Source organism: Heloderma suspectum, chromosome 5 (assembly GCF_057233095.1).
Source record: "Heloderma suspectum isolate Gila_16-S chromosome 5, 16-S_ref, whole genome shotgun sequence".
Lineage (NCBI taxonomy): Eukaryota > Metazoa > Chordata > Lepidosauria > Squamata > Helodermatidae > Heloderma > Heloderma suspectum.
This window is the reverse complement of record NC_139462.1, coordinates 134,904,012-134,923,775: the sequence shown is the minus strand read 5'-3', so window position 1 is coordinate 134,923,775 and position 19,764 is coordinate 134,904,012.

The window sequence follows — 19,764 nt, the reverse complement described above, 5'->3', positions numbered from 1 at the left end:
CTCCGATATCCAGATCCATCCCAACCTGATTCACCTCCATATTCAACGGTCGAAAACCAACCAGTCTGGCAAGGGAGAATTGGTGGCCCTTAGCTGGGCCCAGGCTGAGGAGTTATGCCCTGTCAGGGCCTTGCAGGCTTTCCTTGGGCATCGCGGGGTGATTGAGGGTCCCCTATTTTGCCATGTTGACGGTTTACCACTGACAAAGTTCCAATTCTGGGCAGTCACTAAGTTAGCCTTGTCCACACTGGGTTTGGGGCATTATCGTTTTGGGACCCACTCTTTCCGCATTGGAGTGGCCTCTACGGAAGCTGCCGTAGGTTTTTCATCCAAGCAAGTGAAGGCTGTAGGGAGATGGCGCTCCAGGGCCTTCCGCTCTTACATTCGCAAGTTGCCAGATGCTTTATGATGCTTCTCTTCACCTTCCCCAATGTTTTATTTAGATGGGATTCGACCTATGCCGGTACGGGTGCTCATTTGTGGGCACAGTATGGTTTTTTGGGCTGCTTGCAGAGCTTCTACGTCGGCCTTCGGATCCCGGCTGCAGTTTCCCCAACAGGTGGCGATACAATGGCTCAGCCAGCGGGGTATGCGATGGGACGCTCTTCTTCCCACACGCTTTCATCGAGGTTTGGTCAGTTTCCCTCCACAGGTCCTGGTGTTGCACCTGGGAGGGAACGACCTGGGCTGCAAGCCTGGAAAGGGCTTGATCGAGCAGGCATTGGTTGATTTGCAGACGATCCGACATCGCTGGCCGGGGGTGACCATATTATGGTCCTCAATGCTCCTGAGAATCATGTGGAGGGCGCGGAGCAATGCTGCCATGGAACGGGCCCAGCGCAAGGTGAACAGAGAACTGGCACATGGGTTGTCAGAACATGGTGATAGATGCATCAACCACCAGGGAATCCGGTGGACTAGGAGGGAGCTTTACAGGCAGGATGGCGTCCACCTGTCAGACATAGGGAATGACATATTTTTATCCGATCTGCAAAGGGGCCTGCAGGAAGTTCTGCGCAGGTGGGGGGAGTTTCACAAGCAATAGGATTGTAACTCCTGTGGCGGCTAGGACAGGCAAAACAGGAAAGGGAGTAGGGATGGTGTGCATGCAGAGGCACCTTATGGTGACAGGTGACGCCTGAGGCCCCCCGAACGGGTTGTGCGGCTCAGCGGGGGGATAAGGGTTGCCTGGGAGACCAACCCTACTCACTCACCCAGGTGTTGTACGGCACCGGGTTGGGGGTGACACTGGAAGGTCTACCTCCCCCACAAGGGGCAGTCCGGAGGGGTGGCGAGATCACCGCCACCCCTCAGGCTGGGTGTGTTTTCGCCCAAGAAGTGCCAGCTAGCCGCTGACACAGTTAGATGCCCGTCCAAGTTACCCCTTTGCAAGTATTTCAATAAATGTGGCCCAATTTTCAACCCAAGCTTGTTGTCTGCGTCTTCTTTGACCCATCTCCGCTCGCAAAGCCCCACGCCCCTCTTTGAACAAAGAAAAGCAACCATGGATAGGGGTGGGACTTGAGGGAAAGGATAGAGCTTTGGGGATGGGGCTTCACCCACATGACATCATCCGCCCTGCCAGATTAGTCCAGGAGTCGAATCTAGCCCCCAAACCCTGAAAGGTTCATCGTTACCCCTAGTATATATGGAATGAATCCTGTTATTATTGCCCCAACAAGCTTGTGAGGTAAGTTAGGCTGCAAGATAATGATTGGCCCAATTTCATGGTGACTTTGAACCCAAGTAGGAATTTGAACCCATATCTTCAGTCAAAGCCTAACACTCTAACCACTACTCAACAGTGGCCTCTATTAGAGGTGTGTACTGATCATAAGATTTGACTCAGGCTGATTTGGTGCTTTGGAAAACAGTCTAATTCTGTCAAGACCAGCTTGCAGGCCATCTGCTTCAATTTGGGGACCGAACTCGAGGAAAGATTTGGACATCTGAGGCTTTGTGTCTCCCACTGACTATCAAGGGACTTTTTAAAAGGCTATATTCAGTGGGGAGTGTTTGTTAGACATGGATGAAATTTTCAGGCCTAGCAATTTTTATTTTATTTTATTTATTTTATTTATTTCATTTCTATACCGCCCAATAGCCGAAGCTCTCTGGGCGGTTCACAAAAATTAAAACCAAACAACACACAATAAAACAATTTAAAATATATAGAACATTAAAACCACAATATAACAATACAACCACAATAAAACCTAGCAGCAGTACAGGAGTTTAAAATACAGATTTAAAACAGCAAAGATAAAAATTTAGAAAGCTAAAATGCCTGGGAAAATAAAAAGGTCTTCACCTGGCGCCAAAAGGAGTACAATGTAGGCGCCAGGCGAACCTCACTAGGGAGCTCATTCCAGAGCCGGGGTGCCACAACAGAAAAAGCCCTCCTCCTAGTAGCCACCCGCCTCACTTCCTTTGGCAGGGGCTCACGGAGAAGGGCCGCTGATGATGATCTTAAGGTCCGGGCAGGCACATATGGGAGGAGGCGATCCTTCAGGTAACCTGGCCCCAAGCCGTTAAGGGCTTTGAATGTTAACACCAGCACTTTGAATCGGGCCCGGAAATGGACCGGCAGCCAGTGCAGCTGGAAAAGTACTGGCGTAATATGAGCTCGCAGGCCAGTCCCTGTTAACAATCTTGCTGCCCTATTTTGGACCAGCTGAAGTTTCTGGACCATTTTCAAAGGCAGCCCCACGTATAACGCATTGCAGTAATCCAGACGAGAAGTTATCAGAGCATGGATCACTGTAGCTAGGCTATCTCTGTCCAGATAAGGGCGTAGTTGGTATACCAGCCTAAGCTGATAAAAAGTGCTCTGTGCCACTGAGTTCACCTGTGCCTCAAGTGACAGTTCTGGATCCAAGAGCACCCCCAAACTACGAACCTGATCCTTTAGGGGGAGTGCAACCCCCTCCAGAACAGGTTGAATATCACCTAGCTGGGCAGACGAACCACCAACTAACAGTACCTCCGTCTTGTCTGGATTGAGTTTCAGTTTATTGGCCCTCATCCAGTCCATTACCGTGCCCAGGCACTGGTTCAGAACAGCCACTGCCTCACCTGGTTTTGATGAGAAAGAGAGGTAGAGCTGGGTGTCATCTGCATATTGATGGCACCTCAGCCCACACCTCCGGATAACCTCCCCCAGCGTTTTCATGTAGATGTTAAACAGCATGAGGGATAAAATAGAGCCCTGTGGAACCCCATGGCACAATTGCCATGGCACAGAGCAATAATCCCCCAGCACCACCTTCTGGAATCGGCCATCCAAGTAGGAGCAGAACCACTGTAGTGCAGTGCCTCCAACTCCCAACCCAGACAACCTATCCAGAAGGATACCATGGTTGATGGTATCGAAAGCCGCTGAGAGGTCCAGGAGAATCAACAGGGTCGCACTCCCCCTGTCCCTCTCCCGGCAGAGGTCATCCCACAGGGCGACCAAGGCAGTTTCCGTTCCAAAACCAGGCCTGAAGCCCGATTAAAATGCATCTAGATAATCCGTTTCATTCAACAGTGCCTGGAGCTGTCCTACAACCACCTGCTCAAGCACCTTGCCCAGGAAGGGGATGTTGGCCACTGGCCTATAATTGTTAACATCCTCTGGGTCCAGGTTAGGCTTTTTCAGGAGTGGTCTAATTACTGCCTCTTTTAAAGCAGCAGGCACCACTCCCTCTCTCAAGGAGGAATTTACAACCTCCTGGACCCAACCGGACAACCCCTCCTTTATTTGATTTAATAAGCCATGAAGGGCAAGGGTCAAGCACACAAGTGGTCGATCGGACTTGGCCAAGCACCTTGTCCGCATCCTCAGGCCTCAGTAACTGAAACTCATCCAATAAAACTGGACCAGACGGTGCTCTGAACGCCTCTACCAATGCAACTGCATTAATGGTGGTGTCCAATTCATGACGAATCTGAGCAACTTTATCCTCAAAGTGCCGCGCAAACTTGTCACAGCGTGCTACCGAGGGTTCCACCGTCTCTCTCCCTGGCCCAGAATGTAACAGGCCGCGAACCACTTGGAAAAGCTCCGCTGGACGACACTGAGAAGATGCAATGCTGGTGGAAAAGAACTGCCTCTTTGCCACCCTCACTGCCACAGAGTAGGCTCGATAGTGGGCTTTTACCTGTGTTCGGTCAGACTCAGCACAAGTTTTCCTCCACCTGCGTTCTAGCCATCTCCCCTCTTGCTTCATTGCCCTCAGCTCAGGTGTATACCAAGGAGCTGGCTGGGCTCTGCTCAGAGGGAGAGGGCGCTTGGGCGTGATCGTGTCAACCGCCCGAGTCATCTCTGCATTCCACAGAGCGACCTGGGCTTCGACAGGAGCACCAGCCATACCAGCATGGAAAATCCCCCAGAGCCCTCTGGAATCCATCAGAATCCATTAATCTCCAGGGGTGGACCATTTTAATAGGTCCCCCACCCTTGCAGAGGGGAAAGGCCGCCAGAAGTCTAAACCTCAGCAGGAAGTGATCTGACCATGACAAAGGGACAGATGTTAATTCCTCCACTTTCAGATCACCATCCACCTGCCCAGTCGAGAAAACCAGATCAAGCGTGTGTCCTTTTATATGCGTTGGGCTGATGACATGTTGGGACAGCCCCATGGTTGTCATGGCGGCCATGAGGTCCTGAGCTGCCCCGGATACAGCGGCCTTGGCATGGAAGTTGAGATCCCCCAGGACCATCATCCTGGGGGTCCTCAACACCAAGTCCGAGACCACCTCCGTCAGCTCAGGCAGGGAGTCTGATGGGCAGTGGGGTAGGCGGTACATCAACAGAATCCCTAATCTGTCCCGGGTACCCAACACAAGGTACAGACACTCAAAATCTGCACTCGAATGAGCAGGAAGCCTGGAGAGGGAGATTGAATTCCTATAGACCACGGCAACCCCCCCTCTCCGACCCTCAAGTCGGTGTTGGTGCTGCACCGAGTATCCAGGAGGGCACAGCTGGGAGAGAGTGACCCCTCCCAGTTCCCCCACCCAGGTCTCAGTAATACATGCCAGGTCAGCCCCCTCATCCACAATCAAATCATGGATGAGGGAGGTCTTATTTTGGGCCGACCTGGCATTCAGCAGCAGCACCACCAGACCCGAGGGCAGACTGGTAAGGCTGCCAGGAACCATCAGGTTGGGGGAAGAACCAGAAGAGGGGACAGCTGTAAGGTGTCTAGCCCCTCTTCTCCTCAGCTGGCCTGTTAATCCCCCAACGCCATACCTCCCCCTGCCCGTGACCACAGTTATGGTGGCACCTCCCCCACCCCCTGAGTTGCCCAATAGTCCTCCCAGGCACATATTAAAATATTAGAATATAAAATACACAACAGTTTAAAAGAATATAAAAGAGATAAAAGAGAACAGCAGCTAAGAAGGAGCAGATAGTCCACGTTTGCCCCTTTCCCTTATCTTTAAAGCTGCTGCCCTCTGCTGCTGCTGCTATTTGCTGCTGGTATTATGGGTGCTGGTGTCTCTGGAGAGGCAGGTGGGTAGATCTTCAGGTCCTACGCGACTCCAAGTGCGACGCTAAGTGCGCACTTAGCGTCGCACTTGGCGCGACCCCGAGGCGCTGCCTCTGGCAGCCCCGCCTTAAGTACCTGTGGGCGGGGGCAGAAGCAGGCTTAGGCTCAGGATCACCCGGTGCAGCTGCTGGCTGCTCCTCCTTCCCCAGGCTCCTTCCAGGCAAACCTTTCTGAGGGGATTGAGCCTCACAAATTTCAGCTGAATAGCTGCAGAAACTTTATGCAAGAACAGGCCTTACATTTTAACAGTATAGAAGGACCCACTTATCACCCTATGTTCCTTGTAGACCATTCTTCTGAAAATGACAGATAGCACAGAGGTGGCCCTAAGTAAGAAACTTGCAAAGTTCGGAAGGATGGGTGCAGTGGCTCATGTGGAAATGGACTTCTCAAATTTGGGAGCAATGAATGATTTGCTTCCTTTCCCTTCCCCTGCCACCGCCCCCGGGGGTGGGGTGGGGGGTGGAAGAGAGGCAATTTCATTTGTATGAAAATAGTACACATCACAGAGGTGTCTCCAGACAAGAAAACTGCAAAGTTTCAAAAGGATGGGTGCAGGGGCTAGGGAGCTAAGGTGTCTGAATACCAATTTAAGGCTTTTTTCATATTGAAGCCTGATAGTGTTGGAAGAATGGCCGTTTCATGATCCCATTCTTGCCCTGCCCCAAAGCACAGGATTGGACCCCCTGGTAAAATGTGCCCTAGGATTAGAAGATGGACCTGTCAGTTATTCAACCCCAGTCCCTCCTCTCTAACGCTCCCATCATCAGCATTTAAAGAAGGTAAACAAAATACACTATTTTTATAGACGCCCTGTCTCCCTTTCTGAAAGTGAATTGCATATGAAGCCTCATGCAGGGTCCAGCTTTGGTTCTAGTCGCTTTGGAGGGAAGCCCATTTTGCCCCAGGAAGCACCAGAAACAATTCAAAAGGGCCTGATTTGGCTCAGGCTTCAGATGAATACGATGCTCATTCCTATTCTCTGTGATAGGTTGAATACTATATCAAAACAGTTAATTTTTCTTAACTTCCACCATATATATGTATTATTTTAAAAACAAAAACAGAACCTTTGGGTTCAGGAATTTAAATCAAGGCCCATAAGGCAGCTAAGAAATCAATGTTCCTAATGAGATTATAGAATACTTCTGGATGATGACAGTCAAGATGTATGAACAGTTTTGTTAGCTATAAGGATCTATGGCTAAAAGTAAAACAAAAACATGCCTATTATGAGGCCATTTTAACAATTATGGCCATAACCCAACAGATAGATTTGAGCAGACGTAAGCCCGTGTTGGATTGTCATAGACAAATGCATTGCCTATGTCAATGCAGCCTGGTGGAATGATTAATTGAAGGGTTCACTCACCTTCTGAGGCCCTGTCGAGAACTGTCAGGGCCAGAAGTGGATGCGTCTGGCTCTCTGTATGGCTATGCTATGGGGAGAGCCAACTGATCAAAGCTAGGGTGGAGAATCTTATCGGCCCCAAGGGCTACATCAGGTTCTAGAGGGGTACCAGGGGCTGCAAACATGCATGGACATTTAACATACAGCTCACAAACATACAACTCACATGCATACACGCTCACACATGCCCCCCCCGACTCCAAGAAAAAAGGAGGTGGGAAGGAAGAAAACTCTAGAAACAGACTCTATGGTCCTTGCCATAGAAGCCCCATTTCTGGAGCAACATACGAAATAGGCAGGAGCCTTTGAGCACTGCTTTCTAGAATATGCCAGGGATGCTCTAGGAATTAGGTTTCTATAGCAGGGGTCTACGGGGGTCTGGAGGAGCTCAAAACAGGGCTTGGAGAGGTGCCTCTAGTCCCCAGGGTGCACTTTTTGCACCCCTGCCCTAAACAATAAAAGGTTCCCAGGTACTGGAGTGACTCCACCTGCCCAGGTTGGCCACTGTCTCTCCTCAACAGAAAGGATGATAAAAGCTTCATGTTCATAGAATCATAGAAGAGTAGGGTTGGAAGGGGCCTACAAGGCCATCGAGTCCAACCCCCTGCTCAATACAGGAATCAAACTCAGTGCATCCCTGACAGATGACTGTCCAGCCTCGTCTTCAACGCCTCCAGTGTGGGAGAGCCCACCACCTCCCTAGGTCATTGGTTCCATTGTCATATTGCTCTAGGGATGTCAGAGAATTCCGCGATGGATCTCAGAGAGGCCGAATGCCAGTGCATTCGGCCCCCTGAAATCCATGGCAGAATGAAGCCCCCGCCCCCCCAAACCACAAAAGCTGCGTGGGACGAAGTCCCCGCCGCCCCCCACCCCATGAAAGGCACGCGAAACGGAGCACTTACCTGCTCCCGTCCGCGCTGCTTTGCGAATGGTGGCCATCCTGCGGCCGCCATTCGCTTCCTCCTCTTCATAGCCATGATAGGCTACATAAATACTTACGTAGCCTATCACGGCTAACGCAGGAACGCCATTTGCGTCCCTGCGGAGGCCGTGATAGGCTACGTAAGTATTTACGTAGTCTATCACAGTGGGGGGGGGGGACCCAGCGTACGCAAATGGTGGCAGCTACTGCCATTTGCGCACGCTGGGTTTTTTCCCCCCTGCCGTGATAGGCTATGTAAGCATTTACGCAATTGGCGGAATGCAAATGGCGGCAGCTACCACCATTTGCATATGCTGGGGCTTTCCCCCCTGCCGTGATAGGCTACGTAAATATTTACGTAGCCTATCACGGCTCAATACAGGGACACAAATGGTGGCAGCTACGACAGCCGCCATTTGCGTCCCTGCAGGGCTGCCCAGTGGCCGGATGTCTGGCTGCAGGCAGCCGGAGCCGGCTGGCAGCTCTGCGGCTTGGCAGGATTCCAGGGGGAGGGACGGAGCGCCTCCCCCCCGTTGAGGATTCCGGGGGGGAGGGACAGAGCAGATTGCCCAGCGCGGAGCCAGGTAGGTGTTTCGTACATCCCTACTAACAGCCAGGATGTTTTTCCTGATGTTCATCTAGAATCTGGCTTCCTGTAACTTGAGCCCATTATTCTGTGTCCTGGCTCTGGGATGACCGAGAAGAGATCCTGGCCTTCCTCTCTGTGACAACCTTTCAAATACTCGAAGAGTGCTATCATATCTCCCCTCAGTCTTCGCAAGAGGCTGTGATTTTACATGGACAATGATAGTCTTCCCTAAATCATCTTGCATCCTGGCTCCCATTTGACTGCTGCCTATGGCTCACCTCCAACATGATGAACCCATTATAAATCAGTCCCAGAGCTTTCTGAGGTTCATGGCTCATTCATAATGAGCTCATCGTAACTAAGTCAAAGTACATATAATTGAAATTAGGGGTGGCTGAATCTGTCAGTTTTACTTTCTCCCACATTCAGGTTTTTGTTATCTCAAATTCATTCCATCCTGTTCATGAGGAAATTTGTGAATTTTGGAAAGTCCAACAACAAACTGAACAAAATTCTCAGTCATTTGCATTGGCCAAGTTCAACAACAGGTACAGCTATTCCTAGCATGTACAGGACCATGTTTGTACCTGTTTGCCATGCAGCTGTTAAAGAGGAGCCTCCCAGAAAAAAGAAGGTGGCAACCCTAATGTGGCACCACAAACCAAGTTGAATACATAGTGATTCAAACCCCGATTTTTAAGAGGGAAGCACTCAAAGCATTAAGGCTGGATGGATGAATTTATCACTTTTGCTTTCGCCCACACTCATTTAAAAAAACAAAAACAAAACCCCAAGTTATTATCATCCTGCTTATGGAAAAGTTTGCAAATTTTTATAAGTTCTTCTAAAAATATAGACCCAACAAAATTCTCACCCAGCCCCATTATAAGGCCAATCTCTCTCCACCATCAGGTATTTGTTGTTGTTCAGTCATTAAGTTGTGTCTGACTCTCCGTGACCACCATGGACCATAGCATGCCAGGCCTTCCTGTCCTGCGCTCTCTCCCGGAGTGTGCTCAAGTCCATATTCATTGCATCGGTGATGCTATCTAGCCATCTCATCCTCTGGTGTCCCCTTCTCCTTTTGCCTTCAATCTTTCCCAGCATCAGGGTCTTTTCCAGTAACTTTTCTCTTCGCATTTGTTGGCCAAAATATTTGAGCTTCAGCTTCAGTATCTGTCCTTCCAATGAGCACTCAGGGTTGATTTCCTTTAGGATTGACTGATTGGATCTCCTTGCAGTCCAGGGGACTCGTAAGAGTCTTCTCCAGTACCACAGTTCGAACGCATCAATTCTTTGGTGCTCAGCGTTCCTTATAGTCCAGCTCTCTCAGCCATATGTTGCTACTGGGAAAACCATAGCTTTGATTAGACGGACCTTTGTCGGCAAGGTGATGTCTCTGCTTCTTACTACACTGTCTAGGTTTGCCATAGCTTTCCTCCCAAGGAGCAAGCGTCTTTTAATTTCATGGCTATAGTCCCTGTCTGCAGTGATCTGGGAGCCCAAGAAAATAAAATCTGTCACTGCTTCCATTTCTTCCCCTTCCATATGCCAGGAAGTGATGGGGCCAGATGCCATGATCTGAGTTTTTTTAACGTTGAGTTTCAAACCAGCTTTTACACTCTCCACTTTCACCCTCAACAAGAGGCTCTTTAGATCCTCTTCACTTTCTGCCATTACGGTGGTATCGTCTAGCTTTTCCAACATTTGATTTCAAGCATTTTGAAATTTGATTGGGGCCAGTGACGAGAGTCACTTACAAAGGTCACCACAAGGTGACTGCCACTTCGCCTGTCCATGTTGCTTCCCACTGGAGCCAACCTATCAGTGAAGACCCACCACATGGAACAGGTGTGGGGAAAATACTCTTCTCCTGGATGTAGGTAGTAGGGTGCTGCCTTTGGTACCCTTATAGACATATTTACAGCACTGGCGAATAGTTTGACAAGAATATCTGTTAGATGTTCATCAGGATTTTTCCATTTGAATCATGAATCCAGTCCACACTAGTTTCAGACATACTTAAAAAACCCTGCACATCCACCATCTGACAGAATGGTGGAATTCAAAAGGAGGCAAGAATTTTCAGATGGTAGTTTGGGGTGAATCCCCCCTGCATGCACAGAAAATTCAGAGCACCTGGGTTGTATTATAAAAAATGCCTTCTGGATTGGGCTCCAAGCACAGAACCTCAGTGCCAGCCCTCCCTCTCACTTCCATTCCCCTTACCTATTAGGGGCCGGTCTATCTATCTATCTATCTATCTATCTATCTATCTATCTATCCTCTCTTCCTCTCTCTGATGATTAAGTAATTAATGTTCACAGGTTTTCATTTTTTTACAAAAATAAATAGCCACCATGCATGAGAGAGCAGGATTGGGACTGGACTGCACAGGGAGGTTGTTTTAACATTTTGCTCACCCCACTGCAGTCCCGACAACAATACCTCCCACCCCAAGCTGCTAATGGCCCCAGAAAGGAACCACCCATTAGTGACAGTGCCATTGGCTTGAAGGGGGTGATTTTCGTCAGGACCCCACACACCACAGCAGCGATTTCATTTTTACAAATTGGTGCATGTTAATTGCTTACTCACAACTGATAGCGTGTTTAGTTTATCCTTGAGTTGTGATAACAGTGCTTATGGCAGGCACCACCTCAGGCCCTCTGTTAGGCCCTCGTGGCACACAGAGATGCTGTGAACAATGGGAATTGTAGTTCCCGCGATTCCTGGTTTCCCCAGAGGCTTCCACTTTGTCAGTGTCCATGGCCTATTATAGGCTCTACTGTGGCAGTTCCATTCTCTCTCCCCACTGGGACCTCTGGGGGGAAGGGGAGTGAAGGTGTGGGCTCACAGCTGGCACCGTGGGATAGGGGATGCAATTTGAATGAATCCCATATTCCAGGCGGGTCAGGCTCTGGATCTAACTGGATCTGGGAAATGGATCCTGGGTATCCATGGCCTCCCAGTTGGGATCCTTACAACACCTGTAATCGCAAATCCTGTTTTAACCAACCCACAGACACCAGGCTCGACATCATAGCAGGCTGTATGACCTTGAAAGCAGAGATGGGGAACATGAGGCCTTCCAGATGTTGTTGCACTGCCAACCCTCACCACTGGCTATGCTGGCTAAGGCTGATGGGGGTTGTAGTCCTACACCATCTGCTTTAAGGAATACTTGAAACTGTAATAATTTGTAAGTGTATTCCAAACAATTAATCATGAACAGTACTTTTGCAGAGTGGGTCAAATGCTATGCAAACCATATTGACATATCCCATGTGGCTGAAAGTAGAATTTGGCCCCACTAACGTTCTTGCAAAATGGGTATCAGTCCATTCAATACATGTGTCTCTAAAATTGGGGTGGGGGTGTAGAGATATATTTAATTGTACATTGATTTAGATTTGGCAGGCACGGAAAATGAAGTGTGTTGCATTCCTTTTGTGGACTAAAGGATTGGTTTCATTCCCTATGGTTTGTGTCAAGATCAATGTTTATTCCATGTCTATGAGTCCAAAAGAAAATAATTTCCTTTTAAAATTCAATTAAAAATACAATAGGGTACCATAAGGAGATAACCATTGACTTTAATAATTGACTGAGGGATAAGTGTTGTACAAGAACTGTAAAGCGGGGATAATACTATTTTTCGCTGATAGAATTTAGTCTTTAATTTGTTCTGTGAAATGGATGATGAACCCCTCTGAGGTTATGTTGATTTTTAAAATGCATTTATTAGAAGGCAATCTTGGAGCTTCTATTGATATGTTATCCTTTGAGGTGCTGCCATATTGTGTAGTATTCTATAAACATGGGCATGAATGATCAACCCCATGGCTCCAGAAACGTGGAAAGGAGGATGCAGAAGCCCTGCACGTGAGCAAATGGATCCAGGAGTCAAGTACACTGTGCCAACGCCATCCTCAGCCAGTCCCTTGGAAGAGCAACTGTATGGAGCATTCTAGGCGCAATTGTGTAGCAATTGCAATGGCGGCCCCCACTTTTTCCAGCAGGACATCCAACTGTCCATTCCCAGACCACCAATTGCTTGTAGGTTGCCTACAATGGCTCAGATGGGATGAAGGGTCCAGCCTGAGTCAGGATGTGGCTGGATGGTTACACATGGGCAAAACCATTCTAGGGTAGATGCTTTGCCAGAGTGTTGCAGCTCCTTTCATGAGCCATGGGCTTGCCAGGTGACAACCTGGGGCAAGGAGGGAACTGGAAGGGACTAGGCAGATCAGTAGCTTAGGGAACTTGTAGGTCCTGCAACCATACACAGGGTGCTGTAGGCACCAAAATGTCTTGCAGACACCAACATCTCTTGGATGCACAGTCCTTTCAAAAGAGGAACCTGAAATGCTTCAGCTGTTTGGCAGGGAAGGGAATACAGGAGTGCAGGCTGAATCCATCACTAGTATTTTGTCTTAAAAAAAAAAAAAAAGACTGCATGAACATAGCTCTGATGGTTAGAATGGGTGACATTTTACAAAGAAAACCTGTTTAGACATGCAATTCTCCCTCCAGCTAGGTTAGTAATCAGTGCCAGCTCCATCAGGTTTTCTAGGACTTTTGGACAAGGCACCCTCAATGAGCCCCTCTTTCTCACAATCATTGTGGCTGCTATTGCTCCTCAGCCTCATCACTGCTACCACTTGCTTGCCCGACAGGTGAAGAGCCAGAGAATGAGAAGGCCGTGGCATCTGCTGCTCCTCCTTCCCACCACCATCATTGTCTGGACCAGAGTGAGAGGCAGGTGAACAAGCAGGCTGCAATGTTGAAGAGGAGGGGCAACTCTAGGGGGCTGTCATCAGTAGGCCCCTGTTGGCATGTGGACCCTCCGCAGGTACCCAACCATACCTACCCTTGATGCCAGACCTGTTAGTAATTCTCAAATGCTGTCCCCCAACCCCCTTTTCCCAAAGGTGCATGGAATTCCAAGGAAGGATAGAATCCAGGGCATATAGCGCTTTCCCCCTTCCCCATACCCACACATTCCAGCTAAGATTTGGGTGTGGTGAATATCTTCTAGTAGAGGGTCCAGAAGATCCACCACCTTTGAGGAAGTCACTTTGCACTGCTCCATCATCTCAATGTGCATTTGGAAGAAGGGGACTCAGAATGAGGTGCTACCTTGTTATTAGCTGGTTTCTCTGTTTTGGTTTAAGGAGGGGATAGGAGATACCATGCCATTCCTTTCCACAATACTAGTGTAGTATTACTATCTCAATCCATACCACAGATTCTCACCTGCAGCAGTACACTGTAAAGATTTCTGCACATCCACCTGTAGAAAATAATTTTCATCATTAAAAAGATAAAATCCCCAAATCTTTTGGTTTCTTGTGTGTTTTTTGGTCTTTTGAAGATATTTGTTTGAAATCGACACATGGACAAAGTGAACTGAAGTACTGTGCCATCTGTTCTGCTGAAAGTCTCCACGCAGGAGAGTGTTAAAGATGGAATTTCTGTTGCTTTTAATTGCCTTGCTTTCATGGGATTATTTATGTTAATCTTCTAAAAGACATGCCCAACTCCCATCAGTATACATGGCAGCAATGCAGATATTAAGGGAGAAAGAGAATAATGTTAAAAAGATGTACTTTAACATTGTAGTATGCATTGCAGCAATGATCCTTGCAGTTCCGAAGTGACTGCTTTCAAAATTTATCAGTAGAAGAATGCAGGATCAAATTTGAGTTGGACTTGCACTTTCAAAGTGTTATTTCCTGGCTGCCTGTGTGTTTCCAAGCCTGATTCAAGGTGTTGGTTTTGACCAGTAGGGCCTTACACGGCTTGGGACTGTAATGAGCGCCTCTCCTGGTATGAGCCTGCCTGTACACTACATTCATCTTCTAAGGTTCTCCCCCCAGGTGCCTCCTCGGAGGGAAGCTTGGAAGGCGGCAACAAGGGAGAGGGCCTTCTCGGTGGTCGCCCCAATTACTGAATGATCTCCCCAGCAAGGCCTGCCTGGGGCCAACATCTTTTCAGCACCAGGTTAAGATCTTCCTCTTCTCTATGGCATTTGTCAGCATATGATAAGGCTTTAATCAGGTCCTGGATTTTTCTTATTGTTGATTGTTTAAAATTGTTTTAGATACACGTGTCTGTGCGTGCTGTCTCCTTAAATGTTTGTATGTAAATTTTTTTTACACTATATATAATGTAGTTTTAATGGTTTTAAATCTTTGTAAACTGCCCAGAGAGCTTCAGCTATAGAAATGTAATAAATAAAATGAAAGCACATGCTACTTTAAAGATGCAGCTACATCTTTTTTCTATTTTGCTCTACAGTAAGCACAGGGGGGTTGATTGGATTGGGACCTCATTGTGGGAGGTAGGGAGGCTTCAACCCAGAGGTGTTAAACCTCAGGCCCACCTTTAGCCCTAATCTGACCCTCCATGGTTCCCCAGATGGCCCTTCCCCTTCCCCAAGTCACTAAGTGGTACCTGTTTTCCTCCCGACTACCAATTGTTTGGCAGTTTCCTGGATTTTGAACTCTCCCCACCTCCCCCCAATTCTAAAAGGTTGAAATACCACTCACAAATCTTTGTTCTTTGCAGTAAGAGCTTTAAACTAAAGTATGCCTGGGGGGATTTATTTATTTATTTATTTATTCATTCATTCATTAGTACTGTTTATATACCTCTTAATATAATAAAAACTCTTAAGTGGTTCCCTTGGCTCTATGCCCTTTGCCTTCCGCCCTGCCCAACACCAGCCTGGAATCTAGCCCTTGAGCTGAAAGAGGTTGGACACCCCTGCTTTAACCCTCCTACCCCCCTGCCCCTGTGGTCTCAGTCCAGATTAGGGGGCCAGAACTGTAATTTATATTCCAAAAGCGTGATCTCCTTGCTTTAACAGATTACTATTTTCTAATATAAATTGCAGGTGCAGGAGCTCTGATCCCATTTGGGAAGGCAGTGGGGGAAAAGGTTACCCCCCCCCCAGCTAGAGCCCTCATTTGGATCCAGGCCCCTACACTTATTCTAGAGTAAAGCAGAAAAAAAGGTGTAGCTGCTAACTATACCATTAAAATAATGCAGGGTTTGGCTGCCTCCTGAACTGGGTCATGCACGGCCCTGGCAAGTATAGCCTATGTGCAGCAGGTGAGAGTGAGACACGGGCTCCAGCATTCCTCAGCAGTGTAGAACATTCACTGTGAACTGAGGACCTATATTTGTTAACAAGTAAGCCAGGCCCCCCAGGCCCACATGAGACTTTAGTAACAAGATATAAAAAACACGATGAGGGCATTGAAGGTCAAGTTGATAAGCGAAGTGGAAAACAACAAAAACCATGGTACCATTCTATTTTGTTCATAATAATATTAATACTGTCAAGAATACACAAAAAGCTTGTGTACATGTGTGTGTTTTCATAATAACTAGGCTTCATCCATGTGTTTCTTCAGCAACTCAGCCTTATGACTAAAGTATCTGTTCTTATCCATTTAATATCCGGTGCCCTGTCATTTGGAAGGCCGCATATGAAATTGATTTTTGGAAAAGAGCTTGCTTTGCCTGTTTTATACATCCCAAAGATGGTGCAAATGCAATGCTTCTAGAAGTGCTGTACAACATTATAATGAATTCTTATAATTAATTCTGTAATATTTATAAAAGCACATTATTTTGTTAATTGATGTGTCTTGGTGGGTGCACATTGATTGATTTCCTTCTGAAGCATGACTGCAGTCACAGATTTCCTTCTGAAATATATTTATTATCTGGATTCTCATGCTTTCAGTTTGATTTAAAATGAATAGCAAATATGCCTGGTCAAAGTGGTCATGCAAAACTTTCTAATAGAAATATAATTCCAAGATGTTTTAAATGGGAAAAAAATAAATTTGTGCTATTCTTTGATAGCAATGAGCCAGATTGTCTTTGGGTCTTGGGGATGAGGACTAAAACCATTCTACAAAACATACACACCCTGTTCAGACACACTGGGGAAGGGTGGTTAGGCTAACCATGGTGCATGATAATTACTGCTAACCACCGCAAGTGCTACTACCACACATACAGGTAACCATGTTCTGCAATGTTAGACTAACCATTCTCTAAGCACCCCGCCCCCTCAGGAATCCACAGTCCTCTAGATGGGCAGTTATGCATCCCGGTGGCCCTTGCACTGTTGGCCATTTTGGTGCTTGGTGCTGGCAGCTTGGTGCTTGGTGCTGGCAGCCATTTTGGTGCTCAGCAACTACTTCTTTGGCCGCTCTTGCCGTGGAGCTCTATGGCAGCAATCAATTAACCATGGAGGCTGTTCAGACATCACACTAAGCCATGGTAGAGCCCACTAACCATCTTGCAGGAAATGGTTAGTGAACATGGTTAGTCCATGGTTAATAAACCACCATGGTTGGGACAGACGCCTGTTCAGACATCACGCTAAGCCAATATGGTTAGCTCAAATCTCCTAACCATCATGGTTTAGTGTGATGTCTGAACAGGGCCACTCAAAAGTAAAGGTATGTAAACATCCCACCTACCTCTACATGACATTATTAGGGTATTTCAAACACACACACACACACACACACACACACACACACTTTCTATTTGGGGGCAAGAACATAAGAAAAGCCAGCATTCTGTTTTGCATAGTGGTCAATCTGTGAAGACAACAACAGGACAAGAATGCAATAGCAGCCTCCCACTCATGTTCCCAAGCAACTGACATAAAGAAGCATACTGGAGGTAATATATAGCCATTGTGACTAGTGGCTCTCGCCTTATCCTCCATGAATTTGTCTAGTCATCTTCTAAGGCTGTCCAGGTTGGTGGCCATCATTTCATCTTGTGGTAGAAAACCCCATAGTTTAACTATGTGGTGTGCAGGGTGGGACAAGGTCTCCTGCCACCTGAGGGAGGAGAGTATTAACACTCCACCACTAGGAGGGAAGTACTTCCTATTCTTTGTCTTAAATCTCCCACCATTCCGCTTAATTGGATAACCCCATGTTCTAGAATTATGAGAAATAGAGAAAACCTCCCTATCCACACCATGCATAATTTTATACAGCTCTATCAGGTTTCCCCTTACTCACCTTTTTTCTGAGCTAAAGAACCCCAAACGTTATAACATTTTCCTCATAGGGGATTTACTCCAACCCCTTGATCGTTTTGGTTGCCTTTTTCTTTTACCAACATTGCCATATCATTTTTTAAGTACTGTGACCAGAACCGTATATGGTATTCTAAGTGTAGCCATAGCATAGATTTATGTAAGGACATTATGATACAGGCAGTTTAATTTTCAGTGTCTTTCTAAATTATCTCCAACATGGAATTTACCTTTTTCACAGCAGCTGCACACTTGGAGCTTTTCAATACATGCCTGTTAATCCACTGAATCTACTTTCAGTTTCATTGCAGAACTGAGATCCGGGCTGTATATGAGGCGCATTTATTTTCCTACTTTTTGCTACATAACCTCTAGGTGGCACTGTGGTATAGTGGAATAGTGCAAATACACAAGAGGAAATCATGCTTCTTTTCACTTTCATAATTAAATGCCACATTTTCCCTGCTCTAAAAAAACTCACCAAAAATGCTGGTTAGACACAGAAGCAAAACTGGAGGGTCATGGTTTTGTCGAAAGAACCTCCAAACAACTGTGAGTAGGGAATGATGAGCACACAATAAATAGGGATGTACGAAAGTCACTTATCTTTTCGCAGCTTGGCTTCGCGGTGGGGGGAGGCGCTTCGCTTTTCCCCCGGAAGTTCAGGCGAGGGGGGGGAGGCGCCCCGCCTCGCCCAGCCGAAATTCAGGCCGGGGAGAAGCGCCCTGTCTCCCCGGCAGCGAAACAAAAAGTAAAAAAAAAAAAAAGGACCCCGTGATAGGCTACGTGACAATTTACGTAGCCTATCATGGCTAGATTTCCAAAGTCAGCCGTGATAGGCTACATAAATCGTCACATAGCCTATCACAGGTGACTTTAGAAAAAAAAAAAGCGCGTACGCAAATGGCGGCACCCATAGGGCGCCGCCATTTGCATTCCTTAGTTCGGCACGTCTAGTCTATGTAAAGATTTACGTAGACTACGTTGAAAATAAGGGCAACACAAATAGCGTTCCCTTATTTTCGCCATAGTCTACGTAAATCTTTACGTAGACTATATGTGCCAAAATAAGGAACGCAAATGGCGGCGCCCCTTGGGCACCGCCATTTCCATACTTGTTTTTTTTTTTTTTTCAAAGTCACCCGTGATAGGCTATGTGATGATTTACGTACCCTATCACGGCTGACTTTGGAAATCTAGCCGTGATAGGCTACGTCACGTAGCCTATCACGGGTGTTGTTGTTTTTTTTTACTTTAGTTTTTTTTTTTTGCAATGGCGGTGGCAGCGGCCGGTTGGGAGACCAGCCACCGCCCCCGCCCGCGACGAACTGCCGCCGCCGCCAAGAGGGACATTCACTGAAGGTAAGTCCCGTCCCGGGGGGGGGCGGGGGGCCGGCGGAGAATTTCCCAACCAACTTCAGGGGGCCGAATGCGTCAGCGCTCGGCCTCCTGAAGATTCGGGGAGAAATTCTCCGCCATCCCTAACAATAAATGCCTCATGCAGAAAAGCCCTTGGTTGACTTTTTTATTGAGCTATCTACCACAATCCTAAGATCTCTTTCTTGCTCAGTCACCACCAGCTTGGATCTCATCAGTGTATAGCTGAAGTTAGGATTTTTTGTTCCAATGTCCATAACTTTACATTTGCATATGCTGAACCACATTTACCATATCAGTACCCATTTCCCCAGTTTGGAGAGATCTTTCTGGAGCTCTTTGCAATCCTGTTTTGTTTTGTTTTTTAATTGCCCTTAATAATTTGGAATTACCAGCAAATCTAGCCACCTCACTGTTCACCCCTAACTCTGGATCATTTTTGAACAAATAAAAAAGCACAGTTCCTAATATATATCTTTGGGGGACCCCACTGTTTAGATCCCTCCATTGTGAAAACGGACCATTTATTCTTACTCTCTGCTTTCTGTTCTTTAATCAGGTTCCTGTTCATAAGAGAAGCTTTCATCTTATCCCATGACTGCTAAGTTTGCTCAGGAGTCTTTGGCAGTGGCAGTGTGTGGCCAATCTAACTGGTGGGGCAGAAACGGGTTCACCGGAAGCGGAGCCAAGGGGGTCACAGAGGCAAAGCAAAGGACACCTATATTGCTGCACATATCTCCTCCTGTGAAAGCCAGGAATTTAGCCAGGAATATGTGTTCTAAGGCATTACTTTGGACCACCAAAAGAAAGGGTAAAAAACAAAAAACCAGACTGAGAACCATT